This window comes from Mus musculus, chromosome 4 (genome assembly GCF_000001635.26).
Source record: "Mus musculus strain C57BL/6J chromosome 4, GRCm38.p6 C57BL/6J".
NCBI lineage: Eukaryota > Metazoa > Chordata > Mammalia > Rodentia > Muridae > Mus > Mus musculus.
Genome location: NC_000070.6, coordinates 95,316,952 through 95,336,038, shown reverse-complemented (window position 1 = coordinate 95,336,038; position 19,087 = coordinate 95,316,952). Strand labels below are relative to the sequence as shown.

The following is a 19,087-nucleotide window of genomic DNA, read 5'->3' as shown; positions in this document are numbered from 1 at the left end:
TGGAGTAGGTGTGTCACTGTGAGCATGGGCTTTAATACCTTCATCTTAGCTACCTGTAAGTCAATATTCTCCTAGCAGCCTTCAAATGAACATGTAGAAGTCTCAGTTCCTTCTGTACCATACATGCCTGGGGGCCACCATGCTCCACCTTGATGATAATGGACTAAACCTTTGAACCTGTAAGCCATCCCCAATCAAATGTTGTCCTTATAAGAGTTGGTTTGGTCATGGTGTCTGTTCATAGCAGTAAAACACTAAGACAGGTGGCATTCTTATTCAAAACACCATAATAACTAACAATCATATATAGCTATGATACCTATGAACCATATCAACAACAAGCATGTGTCCATAACTCTAAGTATGAAGTAGTGACATATATACCGCGACAGTAACCAACAGCTCTCTGACTGGATTTAAGACCTACTCAGTAAGAAAGAAACCATGTCTAGTTTCCTACTAAGTACTGGACATTTAGTAACTACTCACTACTAGTGAAATCATGGTTATTGAAGGAGAGTCTAATAAATTAAAAAATATTGCCAATCTGAAAGTCAAGTTTACTTAAGTATCCTGTACTTTGTCTGGCAATATTGCCTTAAGTGGACCCAATTATTCAAATATATTCCCCAAAGTTTTGTGTATTCATTTAGTTGTGTTGTGCTGTCTCCTGACCCTGGGTGAGAGCAAGGAGGTGAAGGAATCCCCTGAGCACCTATCATTTCTTAGTCAGTTCAGTCACCAAGGGAGGCTGCAGGGAGCTACTCGACTTCTTAGACACATAGCATCTCAAGCCTGATTTTAGACCTGAAGACTTGTTTGCATTACAGTAATTGACACTTTGGTCAGGCACCTGTAAGTAAGGAATAGTCTAACATTGCTTTTTATCTTTTTCAAAATGATAAATGATACACTTAGAGTAGGGTTAGGTGGACAGAAAAAGTGAGCATAAACAGGGGATTTCCCAGCTGTCTCTTGCACCATCATCACCTTGTATGTTAGTTGCAATGTTGAGCTATCGTTATGGTCATAGTAATACAAGTCCATAGTTTTCACAAGGGTTGCATTGTCCTGGCCATTATTATGTCAGAATGAATGGTTTCACAGTCCCACAAATCCTCTGTGCTCCACATAACTCTCCTTCCTCCTACTGTTACTCTGGTTTGTTAAAAACAAACAAACAAATAATAAATAAAGACAACAAAAACAATCTTTCTATAAGGACAATTGAGTTTCCAATGATGAAATGAATACAAAAATGAAATGATATGCCCAATATTGCTAACCTGAGTTTTCAATTCAAGTCTTTCTTTCTTTCTAATCTGGGTTTTCTAAAATGGCCAGGGAAGGAGATGTTGTTATTCTTTGAGATGGTTACCATTGTAGTCCCTGTTGGGACTTCAGGAAGTTGGGATCTTTGACCTACTGAGAAGTCCATGGAGGCCCAGTTCTTTAGCTATACTGTAGTTGAACTTCCAGGGTGAATTTCCCCGTGAGTTGTTTTGTGCCTCATTCATGTAGTTTATAATTTACAAATGGGAAAACTGAGAAATGCTATCAACCCTGAGAATGGATTTTCTAATTATCCCTTAATCAACTGCTAATGGGCCTTAGCTGGTAGCCCTAGGCTTCTGATATAGATCCAGCTGGCTGAAGTGAGGGAGAAGCTGAAGTACTGCTGGCCTTATCAGTGGGAAACCTCAAGGTGTGGTGGAAAGTGTCTTTATTTTTCCTGCCCTGCCCTTTTCTCCTAGAGTTCCAGGACAGCCCTGAGGTATCTTGACAGAATCTAAGGTAGTCAAAGCAGTGAGGAGCCAAACAAAGAGTGAGCTATAGCAAGGTGAGGATATTAACCAACAAATGTCCATTGTACATTTACAAAGTACTCAATATTTTGTTGAATCTTCTTGGTATTGTGAGAATGGGTGGTGGAGGAAAAATAAGGATGTGTAGATAGGAGAATTCATAGAGTATGCATGAGAGAGGAAGTCATGAACCAGATGGACCTGGAAGTTAACATTGCTGATCACTCTCTTAAGAGTCTCTTTTAATAATTAACATTAAAATAAAGTATTAGAGGGAGGCTCTAGGTATCAAACCTAGGGCCTCATGCATATAAGGCAATGCTACCAACTTAGCAATATCTCTAAGACAGTTTAATAATATACTTCTAATAATAGCTGCCATGAGTTGTGTATCTATGATGCATACATTAGATCATCAAAATGGCCCAGTAAATGGAGTTTTACTGTATCTATTTAATACATACTGAGGCTAAAAGTCACCAAACTTCCTAGCACTGTAATCACTGCAACTCTGTTCCCTGATGGCTCTTGTCATTTCATTCGCTTATAGTTTTAGATGATGTAATACAGATACATATTTTAAAGATCAAAAGGAAAAGGAAATAAAATCCCATCCTGTGTTAGTAAAGACCCAATCAGGAGAATTATTTTAACAGTAAAATTTAATATACAGAACTGCTGTCTGGGAATTTAAGGATTTAAATGACAAATGATAATGCTAAGGTAATATAGGGATAAAACTATAAGTAGTAGCTACTTACAAGACTAGGTAACAGAAGAAAGAGACTATCTGTCTTAGTCAGGGTTTCTATTCCTGCACAAATATCATGACCAAGAAGTCAGTTGGGGAGGAAGGGGTTTATTCAGCTTACACTTCCATACTGCTGTTCATCACCAAAGGAAGTCAGGACTGGAACTCAAGCAGGTCAGGAAGCAGGAGATGATGCAGAGGCCATGGAGGGATGTTCTTTACTGGCTTGCTTCCCCTGGCTTGCTTAGCCTGCTCTCTCATAGAACCAAGATTACCATCCCAGAGATGGTCCCACCCACAAGAGGCCTTTTCCCCTTGATCACTGATTGAGAAAATGCCTTACAGTTGTATCTCATGGAGGCATTTCCTCAACTGAAGCTCCTTTCTCTGTAATAACTCCAGCTGGGTCAAGTTGACACAAAACTAGCCAGTACACTATTATTACAAAATATAACTATGGGGTAAAGGCCTTCAAAGAGCTGAAACTCAGACTCTAAGAAGGGACACTAATGCTGTCCCAGAGTTTGAAGGACAAGTTGCATTTACCTGGGCCACAGATCTCTGAGGAAGGGCTCAGGTTTGCTGGTGCCACTGAGCAGGCACAATGACACAGATTCTGGGTTGAAAAAAATGAGAAGTGGGTTGGATTTAACTGCTGACCCTAAAAATGACTACTACTTTCAGAGTGAACATGTCTTCATTCACACTATATAGACTGGAAATAAACATAAACAAGATTCAGGAAGAAACAATCCATTCTTTTGTCCCTCCATTTGTGCAGGTTTCTCCTAGTGACCCTCATTGTCTGGGTTCAACAGATAACTAGGTGGCCAAGCTAAAATGTCACAGAGTCCTAGTCCTGACATCTCAAAGCATACCTTGTGGCATACTGAAATGTTACTGAAATTTAGCCTTTAAATGCTTCTAACTAGTTTAACACCTTTAACTAGCTTCTAACAAGTTTCTGCTTTCACTCCTAATTCTCTTTAATCTATTACTAATGTAACAAGACTGATTGTTTGTCTCAATGCATAAATCATAAAAGCATTTCTCTACCCAAAACTACAGATCTGATTCCTTTAACAGGAAAAGCCATGTTTTATCCTTAGTATCTTAAGTCTTGACCTAAAGTATTTCTCTCAGTGGTCACCACTATACTTTTGAGTTTCTTCACTACTTTGAGTTTTATACTACCTCAGGGACTCTAGACTCAGTTCTTCCTTGCCATGTTCTCTCTCAGTGCTTAATCTAACAGTTTTTCACAACACATCTTTTAGTTATCCCATATCCAAGTCTTAATGGACAACATCCTTGTACCATTTTCTCTTATTTTATACTTCATATATTTCTGTATAAAGTGCTTCACACAAATTTAAATTATTTAACATCTATTTGCCCATTAGATCTTGAGGTTCATTAGAGGAGAAATTTGGTTCATTTTGTTGTTTCTTACTAAGCACTGGCTCTGACATACAGTCATGATTCTGAAGTACTTGTTGAGCCAGGCATGGGCTTTTCTGTAGTCCGCACATTGTTGACTCTTCATATTGTACTTAGGACACACAGGGATTTCCCCTTCCATGCCTCACACAATAGTGGGTAGACATAAGCATGGGTGAAATGTCATTGCTTCTTCGTTTATTATGAATACTGGAGTCCAAGGTCATTTACAGATCTAATGGATTCTTTGGTGCATTTCAAGGCACTGATCAGAAGCTGATGGTAGATACTGTAGAATGGGAATTAGGGAGGCTATAACTACAGCTACACATGTCAAAAACAACCACATACCACATAAAGGAGTAATGGAGAGCGAAGGCTATGGATTTCCTGGCTTTAGAACCCATCCATACCATTGTACTAGCCACATGACCTGAGGAAAGCTACTTATTGTATTTAAGCTTATCGAGTATTTATATAAAGTTCAATACAAACATAGTTGCCAATGGTAAAAACAAAATTAAGACATTTATCTAGGGCTGTCTGTGCATGGAAATATAAACACCCAATAAATCTCACCACTTGCTTCTCAGTTAACTCTTTTCCTGTAACAAACCACACCTACCTCCTGTCACTCACTTCCAAATAGATTATTATACAGGGTCCCAAAACCTGAAATCTTTACTTTTTATCTCTATCACACAAGCTTGAGCCTGTCTGTCCTTTGCTCATCCTACTTCTAAGTATAACTCTCAAGTGCTTCCATCTCAAGGGGATTCTTGTACATTAATTTGGATCTTTTAAATGTATTGCATATTTTTCAAAACCACATCTTAGTTCTGTGCTATTTTTTGTTTTGCTAATGAGATTTTGGGCACAAACTTGGCTCAGTTGTAATTGCTTAAATCCATTCCAATACATGGTAGAAGGCCCTCTGGGTACTGGTTTAAGACACTGTAGCACTTTTCACTAGAGACAACCATTCTAGTCAATTTAAAAAACACAGAGTTTATTTTAATTAAGTATGGAAGAAGATTATTATTCACCACTATCTACTATTTTCCTCCCTTTAATGCTAGAACTTTACTCCAAGTTTTAACTGAACATTTATTTGGCTACCTGTGTAAGGATTGCTTTTTCCATCCCTTTATGGCTGTGCAGTGTCCCGTGGGTATGATAAGGCTAATGGGATATGTGTGAACATTATGCAAGAAGTTTTATGTAATTTACTTAATGTACTTTTCCTCCAGATTTCATTTTAAATTATGTATATGTTGGGTTGGGGATGGGGAATATGTATACATCATTGGAGATGCCCTGGATGCTAGAAACACAGGTTCTCCCAGGAACAGAAGTTACAGGAGGTATGAGTTGACCAGCATAGCAGCTGGCATGCAAACTCAGGGCCTCTGCAAGAGTAGCAAGTACTCTTAACCTCTGAGCCCCAGCCCTAAAGTCATTTACTTAAAAAGAAACAGTAATGGTGCTTACTGTCAAGCCTGAGAGAGCTTAAACTCTATTCTTGGGACCCACAATGTAGAAGAAAAGAACTGTTTCTTACAAGGTGTCCTCTGACCTATACATGCATGTTATAATATGCATGCATGCACACATGCACACACACTTACACAGATATACATACACATACATACATTACATTCATACACTCACATACATATACATACATACACACAAGCACACACACACACACACACACACACACACTCACATCCAACATGGATAAAATAAATGTTAAAGATGCAGCGGCAGCCTCTCTTGGATTACATACTTCCCACTTCCTATGCCCTAGAATATGCGACATACTGGTGGCGACAGCTTCATTGCTAGGGTTAGAGCAACAGGTAGAAATGATAGTAGGATACAGGATGCCAAGAAATTTAAAACTTCAACACTGAAGTAACAGGGCCACCCTATTGCACTGTAAAACCCACCAGCTTATAATTTTATGGAAGCAAATGACAATTTTTCTATCTTGCTTAGGCAACTCTCGTTTATACTAACAAAATAGCTGAACCAATGTCTCAGTAGAAAATAACCTAGCTTTAAAATGGCCCACACAGTCACATGACTGGGAAGCCTAAAGAGGCACTCTAGCTGAGCTTTTACAAATGATTCCAAAGTTCTGGGCAATTCTGAAAGTTGTCTTTTCTTGCACCTTCTATGAAATACAAGCCTTTTTATTGTAAACCCATCTCAAAATGCTATGAGTTTGATAAGCTTTGTTATGCTTGTCACCGTCAACACTAGCAGTGTTTGTCTCGTGTATGCATATTGTCATCAACAAAATGACTGAGGCCACATTGGGCCCTCCACCAATAGGGCTATAGAAAACTTTGAGTATCTTCACAACGTTCCCATCCAGGGCCTCAGTCCAGGCAGCAGGAGTATGTCTTCATTTCTGTGTTCTAGAATTCACCCTCATTAATCTCGCTGGCTAAACCTAAATCCTGGCTGGTGATGAAGTTAAGGTCTTTCTATCTCAAATATGGCCCCAAGGTGGACTGAAGGAAACATCGAGGCAGGAATGTCCCTCTGTTCTCCTTCAGTTCTTTTCTCCTGAAGCAATTTAGAGGAAGGGTGTTTCTAACTTTTACCTGAAGGAAGTCATAGGCAATCATCTGGGAGGAAACCTCCCCACACCAGGGAGCAGTCCCTCTTCTGAGAGAAGTTCACAGAGAAGTGTCTGCAGAGACCTCAGTTCTGTGTCCCTCAACCCCATTTAATGTCCTTAGGTGACACTCTTATGTCAGCAACACTGTCTACTACTTAGCTGACCTATTTATTATTCAGATTTGATTTTTTGGGTCTTCATTTTTTTGGGGGGGTCTTCATTTTTTAATGAAGGCCCCTATGTCCATAAAACTTTTTATTATATTAAATATTATAACATATATTAGTATTCACTAACTATACCTGTAAGTTCTTCTCTCAGAAATTGGCCTCACGTATAGGAGTTGCAGACATGAGTCTGGTGTGGGTGAGTAAAAGGAGTTCTTCCTCTCAACAGAGTAACACCTGGCGTTTTAGAGAAGGACTTCTTGTCCAGGTACCACACACATACTGGAACAGGAAGGATGTTCAGGGAAGCCTTGAGCAGGTGGTGCATGAATTGATTCCCAGCAGAGATGCATCATAACTTTATGACAGAGCACTTGGACTCTGGGGTGAGATCATGCTGAACTTCATCCTGACAATCATTACCTAAGACCTCAAGGAAGCTCGGTGTAAACCTGGTTGCAAAGGAATGTTTCCCCCATCCGAGATGGAGATGGAGAGGAAAAGGAAGAGGGGGAGAGAGAGAGAGAGAGAGAGAGAGAGAGAGAGAGAGAGAGAGAGAGAGAGAGAGAGAGAGAGATTGTTAAAAATAGTGAGTCGGTGTGGTGTGAAAGAAATTAGTCCCCGTAGGCCCTTAGTGAGTGGCCCTATGAGGAGGTGTGGGCTTGTTGGCTGGAGTAGGTGTGGCTTTGTTGGAGAAAGTATGTCACTTAGGAGTGGGCTTTGACTCTCCAAAGCTCAAGCCAGATTACTTCCTGCTGTGGATAAAGATGTGGAACTCTCTGCTCATTCTCAGGTACCAAGTTGGGCTGCATGCTGCTATACCTTCCTGCCTGGATGATGATGGACTAAGCCTCTAAAATTGTAAGCCAGCCACAATTAAATAGTTTCCTTTATAAGAGTTGCTGTGGTCAAGGTGTATTTCACAGCAATAAAACTCTAAGACAGTTCAATTTCCTATTCTATTCTTTACTAAAGTCAGTGCTTCATGAAAACAAATATATATACACACACACACACACACACACACACACACACATACATATTTCACTCACTTGTACTCATCTTAGCTGAATCTGTTAAGCTTTGAGAGGAACCCCCTCCCACCGTCATACATGAGCAGTTTGGTAGAGGCCAGAGAATCTTTTTGGTCCTAAGGACTTTGTTTTTCTTGTGTTTTCCACTCAGCCATTCCTTTAGCCTCAGGATCTCCCAATATCTGAAGAATTCCTTGACTCCAGCCTTGAGACCTGGAGAGCTCTTCTATGAACTGCCCCCTTTGGTGTGGACTCAGACATCTTTTAAGTCAGTTAGTGTACCCTGACCTATATGATATATGCAGATCAAGAGGAACAGACAGAGTTGCCAACCCTGTGAGGGCTAAAGTTATGTTTTAAGTTTTAATTACTGTGCTTAGGAGATCTACAAAATAAAAACGCCTCTAACCTGTAAGCCCCACTTGCCCAAGGACAATAACTGCCTGGAATGCTGGGGGCTATTGTTAATGTAAAATAACAAGCCATTCATTTTCACTTCTATAAACAAATTTGGTTACCGTAATTATGTAAGATGTGCTTGGTCACATTTAGGCAGAGGTAATCGGCTTTTCATCCCTGAAAAACACACCAAATAAACTCAATTAACTAAATTAAGGGAGAAGTAATCATTTTGGCTCACAGTTTCAGAAGCATCAGGACACAATCAACTTGCTCCATTGCTGTAGGCCTCGTAGTAAATCAGAGCATCACGCATCAGGAGGATGTGGTAGAGCAGCACTGCTCATGTTGTGAAGGTTAGGAAGCAGAAAAACACATAAAGAGTGGCCAGGGCAAGATATAACCTTCAAAGATATACCTCTCTCTGACATGCTTCTGCCAACCAGGTCCCACTTCCCTATGACGCCAGAATAAGAAATTATCAGTAGGTTCACCCATTTGATAAAGACTCTTATAATCTAATATTATTTTATCTTATAATTCAATTTTAATGTTATTCAGATTATATTAGATATATATAAATTAGGGCTAGTACTCCTCCTAGTTAGACTATGTAAGGATTGCATCTCCCATTTGAAGACCCAGTCTTCAGCACATGAGCCTTTTATACATAGGGATGGTCATACATAGACCACAACAGCCTTCCTTTTATCCTGGAACTGTGTATTTTCTTCTGTGGTCCATCTCATCACTGAATATTTGTTGAATAAATGGGAATATCATCTACTGAAGGAGAGTTAAAATGAGAATTGCTAATATTCAAGCATCAGGCCATTGATCATGTGACCTATGGATAGATGTTGAGAAGACAGTATGACATAGTAGACAATACACTGGTTTGAGATAAGAGTCTGAATGTAGAGAAAGACCTGATGACATGTTAACCTTATAAGCACTGTGCATCATTGTCTTTTATGGGAAAAGATTCCTATCATTCTCATATGATGAAATGAGATAATATAGTCCTTAGGTCCAAATTCACACCCCCATTCCATCCTTAACACACACAATTTAAAAAACAAACAAACAAACAAACTGGCAGTGCTAAACGCATTGTCCTAAATAGAAGGACTTTGTCCAGGTAAACAGAAGGATTGTTATTAAGTAAACAAACCTAAAGGCAGGTTTCTGTTTACCAGAAAAACAGATCTTCTAAGATTGGTTTTCATTTGTTAGGAACCTGCCGTAACCTTCTCCCAAAGGTCAACTCTCTTGGGTGGATATACCTAGTTCCCAACAGTCTGTAAGCTCAGATTCCCACCCTGATGTCATATAAAATCTTTATGCTTTTTTTCTATTTTACTCTTCACTCCGCCCATCTCTCTGCCCAAGAGATGGCCTTGGAAGTTTGATCCCCAATAAACCTTTCTTCCTACCCATAGAGTGGTCTAGTTTGGTAGTTTCTTCTGTGCTATTACTTACAATAGATATGAGATGTACAAATGCCAACTCTTACAATGAGAGATTTAAAATAGATATGAAAGTACTGTCACCAGAATTGGGCCTGGGTCCACATACATATCATGATGATGTTTTTTGTTACAGGCACATATGAACCCACATCCCACCCCATTCAGTACTCTGGACAGACTATACCAAGTCTTTAGTTACAAACAGAATTTCTGTTTTCTCAGCAGCTCTGGAACCTGCCAATAATTGGGCTGAAAGGGGAAGTGGACACTTGTTACTTCAGTTGCTTCATTTTCTGTCAGGTCCACGAAGCCTAGAAGGTATGCTAACACCACCCCAGCCTTCATGAGAAGGGTTTCAGGGTGTTTCTTCATGAGAGAGTCCAGGGTGAAGTACTACAGTACATTGCACCAGTTTCTTCTATGTTCTGATGGATACCCTCTTCAATAAATGATGCTGAGAAAACTGGATGTCCACATGAAGAAGAACCCATATCTCTCAGTAAGAAAAAAAAATCAATATAAATGGACCAAGAACCTTAATTTACAACCTAAAACTTTGACACTTCTAGAGTAAACCATAGGTAAAGGTCCTCAGGTTATAAACTTACCAAGGGACTTTTCAAAAGGACTTGAGTAGCACAGGCTATACACCCCAACTTGACAAATGAGATTGCATGGAATTAAAAGGCTTCTGAGCAGGAACAAGAAATCATCCAATCAATAACTGTGCTGGGGCTGACTTTAGCTCAGTGTTTGCCTCCACAATGCTGCAACAAAATAATGCTAATGCACTGAATAGACAGTTTTCAAAGGAAGAAATACAAATGAGGAATAAACATTTGAAAAAAGTTTCCATGTTGATGAAGATGACTTAGCTATTCTACTCATGGACTCCCTGCAGCTGTGTTTATCTGCACAAGAAGGACCATTTGCAGTGAGAATGGAGACCAATAAGATGGGGGGGGGGGGGGAGACAGGGATGGCAGTATATCTGAAACACAGCAGGGAGCAGGATGGGGTGTGAATACGACCAATTTACAATAATTTATGTGTATGAAAATGTTACAATGAAAACTTTTTTCCAAAAAAAATTGAGAAAAATTCCATGACTGAACGAACATAATTTAGTATAAAATATATACTGGGTTTGAAAAACAGTGCATAAAAGTATATTTACATATATAGGCATATGCAACACGCCTGTGTGCCTATGAATGTGTGTGTATGTAGAGGGCAGATGCAGATGTGTGTCTTTCTCAATTGCTCTCTGCCTTATTTTTTTAGTGTCTGATTTTCCAATGAATCCAGAGTTCTCTAATTCAGCTAGCCTGGCTGGCCGGGTCTCAAGCACCTTGTTTCTGCTTGTCCAGCAGCAGGGTTGTAGGTGCAAGCCTTGTACCCTGTTTGTTAAGATGGTTGAGGGGTATGGAACTTATATCCACATGCTGGTATCGTACCACTTTACTGAATGTGCCATCTCCCCACGCCCAAAAGTAAAACAACACCCTTAATAATTTTCACACTGGATTACATGGGTAGATGGCAATATTTGAAATAGCGAACAATAAAGTATTAAGTTTTAAAAAGATCATTAATGTTTAACAAAACTATTCTAAACATCTAGCTTGCCAATTAAATAGAACTTGTACCCTCGTTGGCTTTAATTTTGTCCTGTATAGCCTTTTTTATGTTCATGTATATCACATCTATTCCTGATTTCTTTGAGGAGGGCTTTTATCCTGAAGGAGTAGTCTATTCGGGCTTGTCAAATCGAAGTGAGCTCATGCTTCTTCTCTGTGTGTTGCATTGCATTTACCGATTTCCGTATGTTTAACTAAGCTTGCATCCCTGGAATAAAACCAACTTGGTACTGGCTTATAATCTTCTTAATGTCTTCTTAAATTGAATCTGCACGCACTGATTGGGAGCGTTTTCATTTGTGTTCATTGTGGAAATTAGTTTGCAGTTTTGTTTGTTGTGTCCTTTTCTGGTTTGGGGATTAGATTAATACATCACAATGCATTCGACCGCGTTTCCTCATTTTCATTTTGTTTAAAAGTTTAAGGAGTGCGGGGCTTAGCTCTTTCATAAAGGTTTGCCAGAATTAGGAATTTAATCCACACAATCTTCTGTTTTTCTTTGTAAGGCAACTTTTTGTTACTTCTTTAATTTCACTGTTTGTATGAATTTGGTTGAGTTGTTTACGTCTTGTTGATTTGAGTAGGCCATGTGTGTTGAGGTTTTCAGGTTTTCCAGTTTGGAGAATATATAAAAGTTTTCAAAGCATTCCACAAATAATCTTCTGGATTTCCTTGATATTCATCATGACATTCATATTTACATTATATTGATTTTAACCTCCTCTTTTGTGTGTGTGTGTGTGAGTTTCACTAGAGGCTTTCCAATTATTTTTTTTTCAAATAATACATTTTTGGTAGATACATGTTGAATGGAATATACTGTAGGGATCTATTGAGTCCTTTTTTTGCTTATGCTAGAATATTATAATGTTACTTTGTTACTTTTTGTTTTGCCTAGCCTGTCTAAAGATGAGGGAAATAGTTGAAGTTACCCACTATTACTGTATTAGAACTTATCCTTTTACGCCCATTACTGTTTATGAAATTATAAAAACAATATTTGGTGCATTTCATATCTGTGCAGAGAATCTATTTGATAAAAATATAGCAGAAAGTTCTTTAAATGGAAATGGATGTAGAACTACAAGAGGCATTTAGAGCCCCAGATAGATAAGACCATAGAGGAATATTATAGTAAATATGTTAAAATATAAATAACTATAAATATAACAACGTGAAAAATTGTTAAGGGAAAATACCAAATCACCTACAAAGGCAGACATATCAAAACCATATATGATCTATGATCAGCAATTGCTACTCTTGCAGAGAAACTAGATTCAGTTTCCAGCATCCACATAGCATGATACATATATATATTATATTGTTGTTATTATACTTATGATTTATAATTATATGTGATTATTACATATATGAATGATTCCATTTTAAGTATATAGTGACTTTTTTTTATATCTTCTGACTAGTTTTCATTTGCAGTATCCTTTATCAGATTATTGAAATAGATATGCCAGCTTGGTTTTGATTTGCATTTGCTTGATGGATTGGCTACCAACCTTCAACTCTCACACTGTGGGTGTTGAGAGATGTTCACAAATTCCTGCAGTTCTGTTGTGTTTTTGGTTGATCAGATTATTGTTTGTTCTACTTTTCCCCTGTGAATATTAGGTGTTTGATTGTTTACTGTATTGGATAGAAGCAAGGCATGACTTGGTCTTCTATGTTCATCTGTCTCATGAAACTTGCTTTTCCTTGTGTTCCTATGAGTGCACGTATCACTCTTCTTTCTCTGTATACAGTATTCCTTTAAGTATCTTCTGCAATTCTGGCTTAATGATCATGAAATTATTTTGAGCTATCTTGAGATATTCTTAGTTCTCTGTCAATTTTAAAATGTTATAGGAGATGCCAGCTTGCTTTGAGACTTATTCGCCTTCATGGCTTGAAATATATTGTTCCATGCTTTTCTAGTTTTTCTGACTGCTGATGAAAGATCTGATATTGTTGTAATGTATTTATCTTTGTAGGTGATTTGGTATTTTCCTTGAACAACTTTTAATTATATTTGTATTTTAACATGTTTGCTCTAGTATTATTCTCTGATCATGTCTATCTGGAGTCCTAAAAGCCTCTTGCAATTGGATGTCCATTTTTATCTATATATTTGAAGAATATCCTGCTATATTTTCATTGAATAGATTCTCTGTAATTTTACTTTTCACCTTATCTCTTTCTATTCTTAGGGTTCTGTTGAATAATTCCCTGAGTTCTTACACATTTTGGTCATGTTCATTATTTTTTTGTTTGTTTTTCTTGATTGATGTATTGATTTGATTTTCTTGATTGAAGTATTTCTTGTATCTTGTTCCACATAAAACTCTGTTCCAAAAAAGAGTGAGAAAGAGAAATAATAAAGAAAAAGAAAAGTCTTCTGTGCTGGTGTTGGTTTGGGGGTTAAGGATGGCTCAGTAGTTCAGAACATGTCTTACTCTTGCAGAGGACCTATGTTCAGTTCCCAGCATCAGCATAGCAGCTCATGACCATTTTAACTACAGTTCCTGGGGACCTGAAGCTCTCTTCTGGCTTACACAGGCACCAGGAACACACATGGTACAAATACATCCATGCAAACAAACACTCATTCACATACAATAAAAATAAACTTTTTTAAAGGGCTCCTCTGGAAAAGAATTCACATTTAATTTGAAACACTCATGAGTTGCTCTCCTACACGAAGTGTCAAGTTACTGATTTTAGCTAATTTAGTATCCCTATATGTGAAGTCCTACTTATACTCTACCAGGTCAGCAAACAGAGCATTCCCAGAAAAAAAAAAGGGGGTGGGGAACTGAAGACAGGAGGGCCTCATGTAGATCACTGATACTTGTTGAAGGATAGTTGATCACACTGTAAACCTCAAGATTGTGTTATTTTTTTAAAAAAATGCTGTTTCTAGTTGTGTTATGGTTCAGCCTTGGCACACACCTTTAATCCTTCTGGGAAGAATACAGACGTGCCCTTATTACACACCTTTAACTCCAAACAATGAAAGTAAAGTTAGTTTATAGAAGGAAGCACCCATGTTTGAAAGTAATGTCTAATAGAGTGGCAGACAAAGTGATGAATCAGAGTAAAATTTGACAGAATAGGATACACCCAACTCTCAGGAGAAGAGAGAGGAAAGGGAGACTACTTAAGAAAGAACAGCGCAGAAAAAATAAAAAAATAAAAACAAGAGTGGGCAGTCAGTTTTACCAAGAGAGCTTTACAGAGACAGATTAAAGAGTGAAAAAGCTAAACACAGGTGAAGACAGAATGAGCCAGAGAATGAACCAGAGAATGAGAAGAAGCCAATAGAGTAGAATATATTGCCAAAGTTAGTGTGAGGTTAAGTAGACAAATCCATTCAGGAGAAGCAGAGAGAGAAAGAGAGAGAGAGAGAGAGAGAGAGAGAGAGAGAGAGAGAGAGAGAGAGAGAGAGAGAGAGAGCACAATTTGAATCTGTCAGCTTGGAGAGGAGTTTGAGTCAGAACAGCTGAGTTGGATCAGCCTGGCAGAGATCAGGAAGAATATGAAGAGGTGAGTTTATTCTGAAGTAAGTCTCAGAGGCTTAAAAACAGCCCAGGCCTAGATTAGATTGTATGGAGGCTAGAAGCATCCAGGACTAGGACTAGGTTATCAGATGATGCAGTAAGCCTCATAGACAACAATTACAACAGGAGATTAACAGTTATGTTTATACATATTGCTTGCATTACAGCAGAGATGCCCTACAAAGTGGACTTCCCCTCTACCAGGAAGAGTGGCCCTTGACTGTCTCCTAAATGTGTGTCATGGCTTTTCAAGTTGACCCCCCCCCCTAAAGCTCTACCACCTATAGGTGTTCAAGGCTCCACCACCTGCCTTCTCCAGCCTCCAAAGGTGTTAAATGCTAGAATCAAGTAACTGCTTGCTTCTCATCAATGCCTCTGTACTGCTAGTTTTATGTCTGTTCGACATAAGCTAGACTCATTCGGGAAGAGGGAACCTCAGCTGAGAAAATATCCCCATCAGATTGTCTTACAAATAACAGTATGGAGCCTTGTCTTTATTGATGATTAATGAGGGAGGGCTCTGCTCAGTGGAGCCAGTGCAGTCCCTGGGCTGGTGGTCCCAGGATTAAATAAAGCATGCTGAGCAAGCCACTAAGAAGCCCTCCTCCATGCTTTCGGCTTCAGTTCTTACTTCCAGGCTCTTGCCTTGTGTTCCAGTCCTGACTTTTGTTACATCTCAAGCCCAGAACAAAAGGCTAAAGTGCCTACCCAATATATCAAAGCAAACCTGGCCACCAGGCTCTCCCTATATCCCTCATCCAGTACCTGGTACAAGTTATGGCTGCCATATCCTTCCATCTAACCTAAGCCCTAGCCCTTCCCCCCAGCTGCTCTTTCCTATATAATTCAATCTTTTAGTTACCTCGACTTTTCATTTACCCTTTACCTTCTTGGCCTCTTGGTCTTGATCTCCCCTCCCCACACCTTCTCTCCATGTGGCCTGGCCCAGGTCATAACTACTCTGGAATCTCCCAGATGTCCCTGTTCCTGGCTATGTCTCCCTTTTATCTATAATAAACTTTCTCCTCTGCCATACCTAGGTGTAGTCATGTCCTTTCCCTTTTTTATTTTTTTATTTTTTATTTTTCTATTCAACTCCCTTTGACAATGGGCTGTGACATGGAACTGTAACCTTGAAATAAATTATTTCCTGCCCAAGTTACTTTCAGTTACGACATTTTATTACATCAATAGAAACCCTAACTAAGACAGCAGAGATGCCCTGCAAAGTAGACTCCCCTCCTCTCCCAGGACTCAGGCCTCTCTGCCCTTCAGTGGATAGAGAGGTCATCTATCAAATCTCATGGACAGTCTTCAGTTTGGCCTGTTCTTGTCCACCTGAGATATTGCACAGCAGTGATCTCCCTTGGAGGTATACTGCCCAGAGTGAAGCTAGCAAAATTGTCAAAAAGTTTGATGAGAGGTAGGGAGAGGGAAAAGGAGAAGGGAAGGGAGAAGCAAAGGAATTTGAGTCATATTTTCTATTGGTACTAATAGCAGAAGTCAAGCATTACTATTCCAATTACAAGGGTTGAGTGACTTGTTCAGGACACAGAGCCATCTCGAAGGGGAAGCTCAGGACAGACAGATAGATCCAGAACTCAAACTCCAGGCTTGATTGCAAGCCGAATCTCTTCATAGCACCACATTGCCAGGCTGGTGTTCTCTAAGGGCCAGGTACAGATGAAGATGGCTAGTGCTGGGAGAGTAGGCACAGTGGTCTCCCACTACAAGGAAGGGCTAGCTAGGTAGCAGGCAAGAAAGGCATCCTTGTCTACAGTGTTGACGGGGCCTTTACAGTCCAGTCAGTGCTTACTCATCCTCCAGCTGGGAAGGGATGCACTCCTCCCCCAGAGGGTCAGATAAGGGTGAGAAAGTTTCTGTAGAATTGGTCTGAAGAAGAATCGGGAACCTGGAAACACTAGCCTGATTGGTACCGTGCAAGTCTAGGCTTGGATCCCAGCCCTGCCTGTGACCCTGAGCTAGTTCATGAACTTGTCTGTTTTCAGTTTGCTGATAATCCTATCCGCCTTGACAAACTTTCCTGTCCCCTCTCTCATTCCTTTTCAGGACGGCCGTGTTGTACCCAGGAGTAATCTTTAACAAATGTGAAACTAATAAGTCAGGACTCGTACACTACTGAATTAGTTTTCAGTAAATAAACCCCATTCATTTCTCATTGAACTTGAGACTAAATCCTCCATCATTCTGTGATCTCCTGTGTCTCAAGTGACCTGTTCCCTCTCTACTTCTCTACCTCACAACCCACTTCACAGACATTCTTCCAGCCCTACTGTCTCAGAGCACCCCTCCCCCACTCAAAGAGCCTTCATGTCCCAAAGCTTTCTCCTTTGCCAGCCCCTCCTTTCTCCTGGTGAGTGCTAATCATTTGCATGTCTCAGCTTCTCCTCTGAAAAGCAAACTGCCTCACACACTATTGAAACTCAATCACTGCTTTGCAGTTTCTTGCTACTCTGTATTTTCTTTCAAAGTATGAAGCAACACTTGCAGCCATGCATCTGAGCGTGTGATTCCTTGATCATGGTTATCTCCATAAGCTGTCAATCCTTTGAGAACAAGGTGTGAGCCTCGTTTGATCCATTCTGTCTAACTTGGAGCCATTCCAGTGCCCCGTTTATATTAGTTTACAAGCTCAAGAGATGCATGGGATATTGAACACTGGTGGCTGAAGGATATGTTAAGAATATTGAGGACCTTTAGGAGATCTTTGCAGCTCTGTCCCTGCTGTTACCCCCTCAATGGATATAGTCAGACTATAGTTCTCAGAAGTGGGTACAGCTCCTCCTTCCCCCCATTAAGAAATTCTGACACGGACCCTTAGGGGTTCACTGAAAGCAGTCACTGTGCCTGTGGAGCCAAGCTGAGCAGATCAGATGGCAGACCCTAGTACCCAGGGGATCAGGAATAACCTAGCAGGGAGTTTGGAAGGTGCTGGAGAGCCAGCCCCTTGGGTCTCATCAGACTGAGCCCTCCCTGTCTCTCCCGCCCCCTGCAGAAAGCTGCTCTGCCTGGTCCAATGCCAACTGGGCTGCTGCTTGTTTTGTTGTATGTGCTGCTAGGCAACTGGCCTGTTTTTGCTTATTTACCTCCCCTGGGCCATTTCACAACACTTAGTAATAGGCCTTGCTCTCTCTGGTGCACATCTGGTTTACATTAGCCTGTCAGAGCCCCTTTGCAAGGAGAGCTTGCCCTTCTCTCAGTGGTGACCAGCGAAGGCTCCCAGGACCCAGGCTGCTCCTGGGCGTTGATCACTCACCCAGTCCCCAGGGGCCTCCACCCTGCAACCTCCTACATGGTTTTCAACACTTTACACATTTACAAGCCCATTGAGGAGGAACTTTGGGAGGAGAAAGGCGAGGGAGGGTTCAGGACTATAAGAGCAGGAATTAAAGTTAGAGAGCATGCCATCAGAGTGCCTGAGCCCCAACAATGCCCTTGTTGACTCACAGAGAGGGACAGTTGCCTCACCCAGGACACAGGGACTCAAACCTTCCCACCAAGACCACCTAGCATTAAAAAAATTGTGGTTTCTGTGAAGGGTCAGTTGAGAATCAAAACTTTGATAAATGCCATTTCAAGACAGAAAAAGAATAAAAGTTTTTTGTTTTGCTTTTTTTTTTAACCTGTCTACATAGGATTCATTGCAAAGCAGGGTTAGCCAAAAATGAATAAGAAGGACCAAGATCAAATTCAGGGCACTTCTCTGGTCTCTTTTGCTCCACTGATCTGGCAAGCATGGTCTACTCAGAAGGTAGCCCACAGCCTTCACAATGACATTCAAGGCACTTTAGGTCTGGGCCTTATTACTTCTCTGACCTCATCATCCTCCCATCCATCCCTGCTTCCGTAGGGTATACCATGAAAAAGAGTGAAGTTTTCTATTATATGGAAGCACTGAGCAGCTGTGCACAGCTCTGAGAACAGAGCAAGGACTGGGCTACCACTCCACTTCTCTATCAGTCTAGACCACTGCATAGTAAACAAAGTGCTTGAGGTCATGAACTCATATTCAGTGCTGTGTTTTAGGGTTTCTACTGTTTCAGCTTGCAACTTTCAGATCATACTCCATCACTGAGGGAACTCAAGACAGGAACCTGAAGGCATACTGCTTACCAGCTTGCTCCCTATAGCTTGCTCAGCTCCTTTTCTTATACAACTAAGGACCACTTGCC

General features: G+C 40.2%; 1 annotated feature.

Moving 5' to 3' along the window:
- Positions 17,305–18,510: an enhancer, noted in NCBI's record as "VISTA enhancer mm308". NCBI's record gives its function as "enhancer in: heart[4/7]" and the evidence as "EXISTENCE:transgenic organism evidence [ECO:0001131][PMID:17130149]".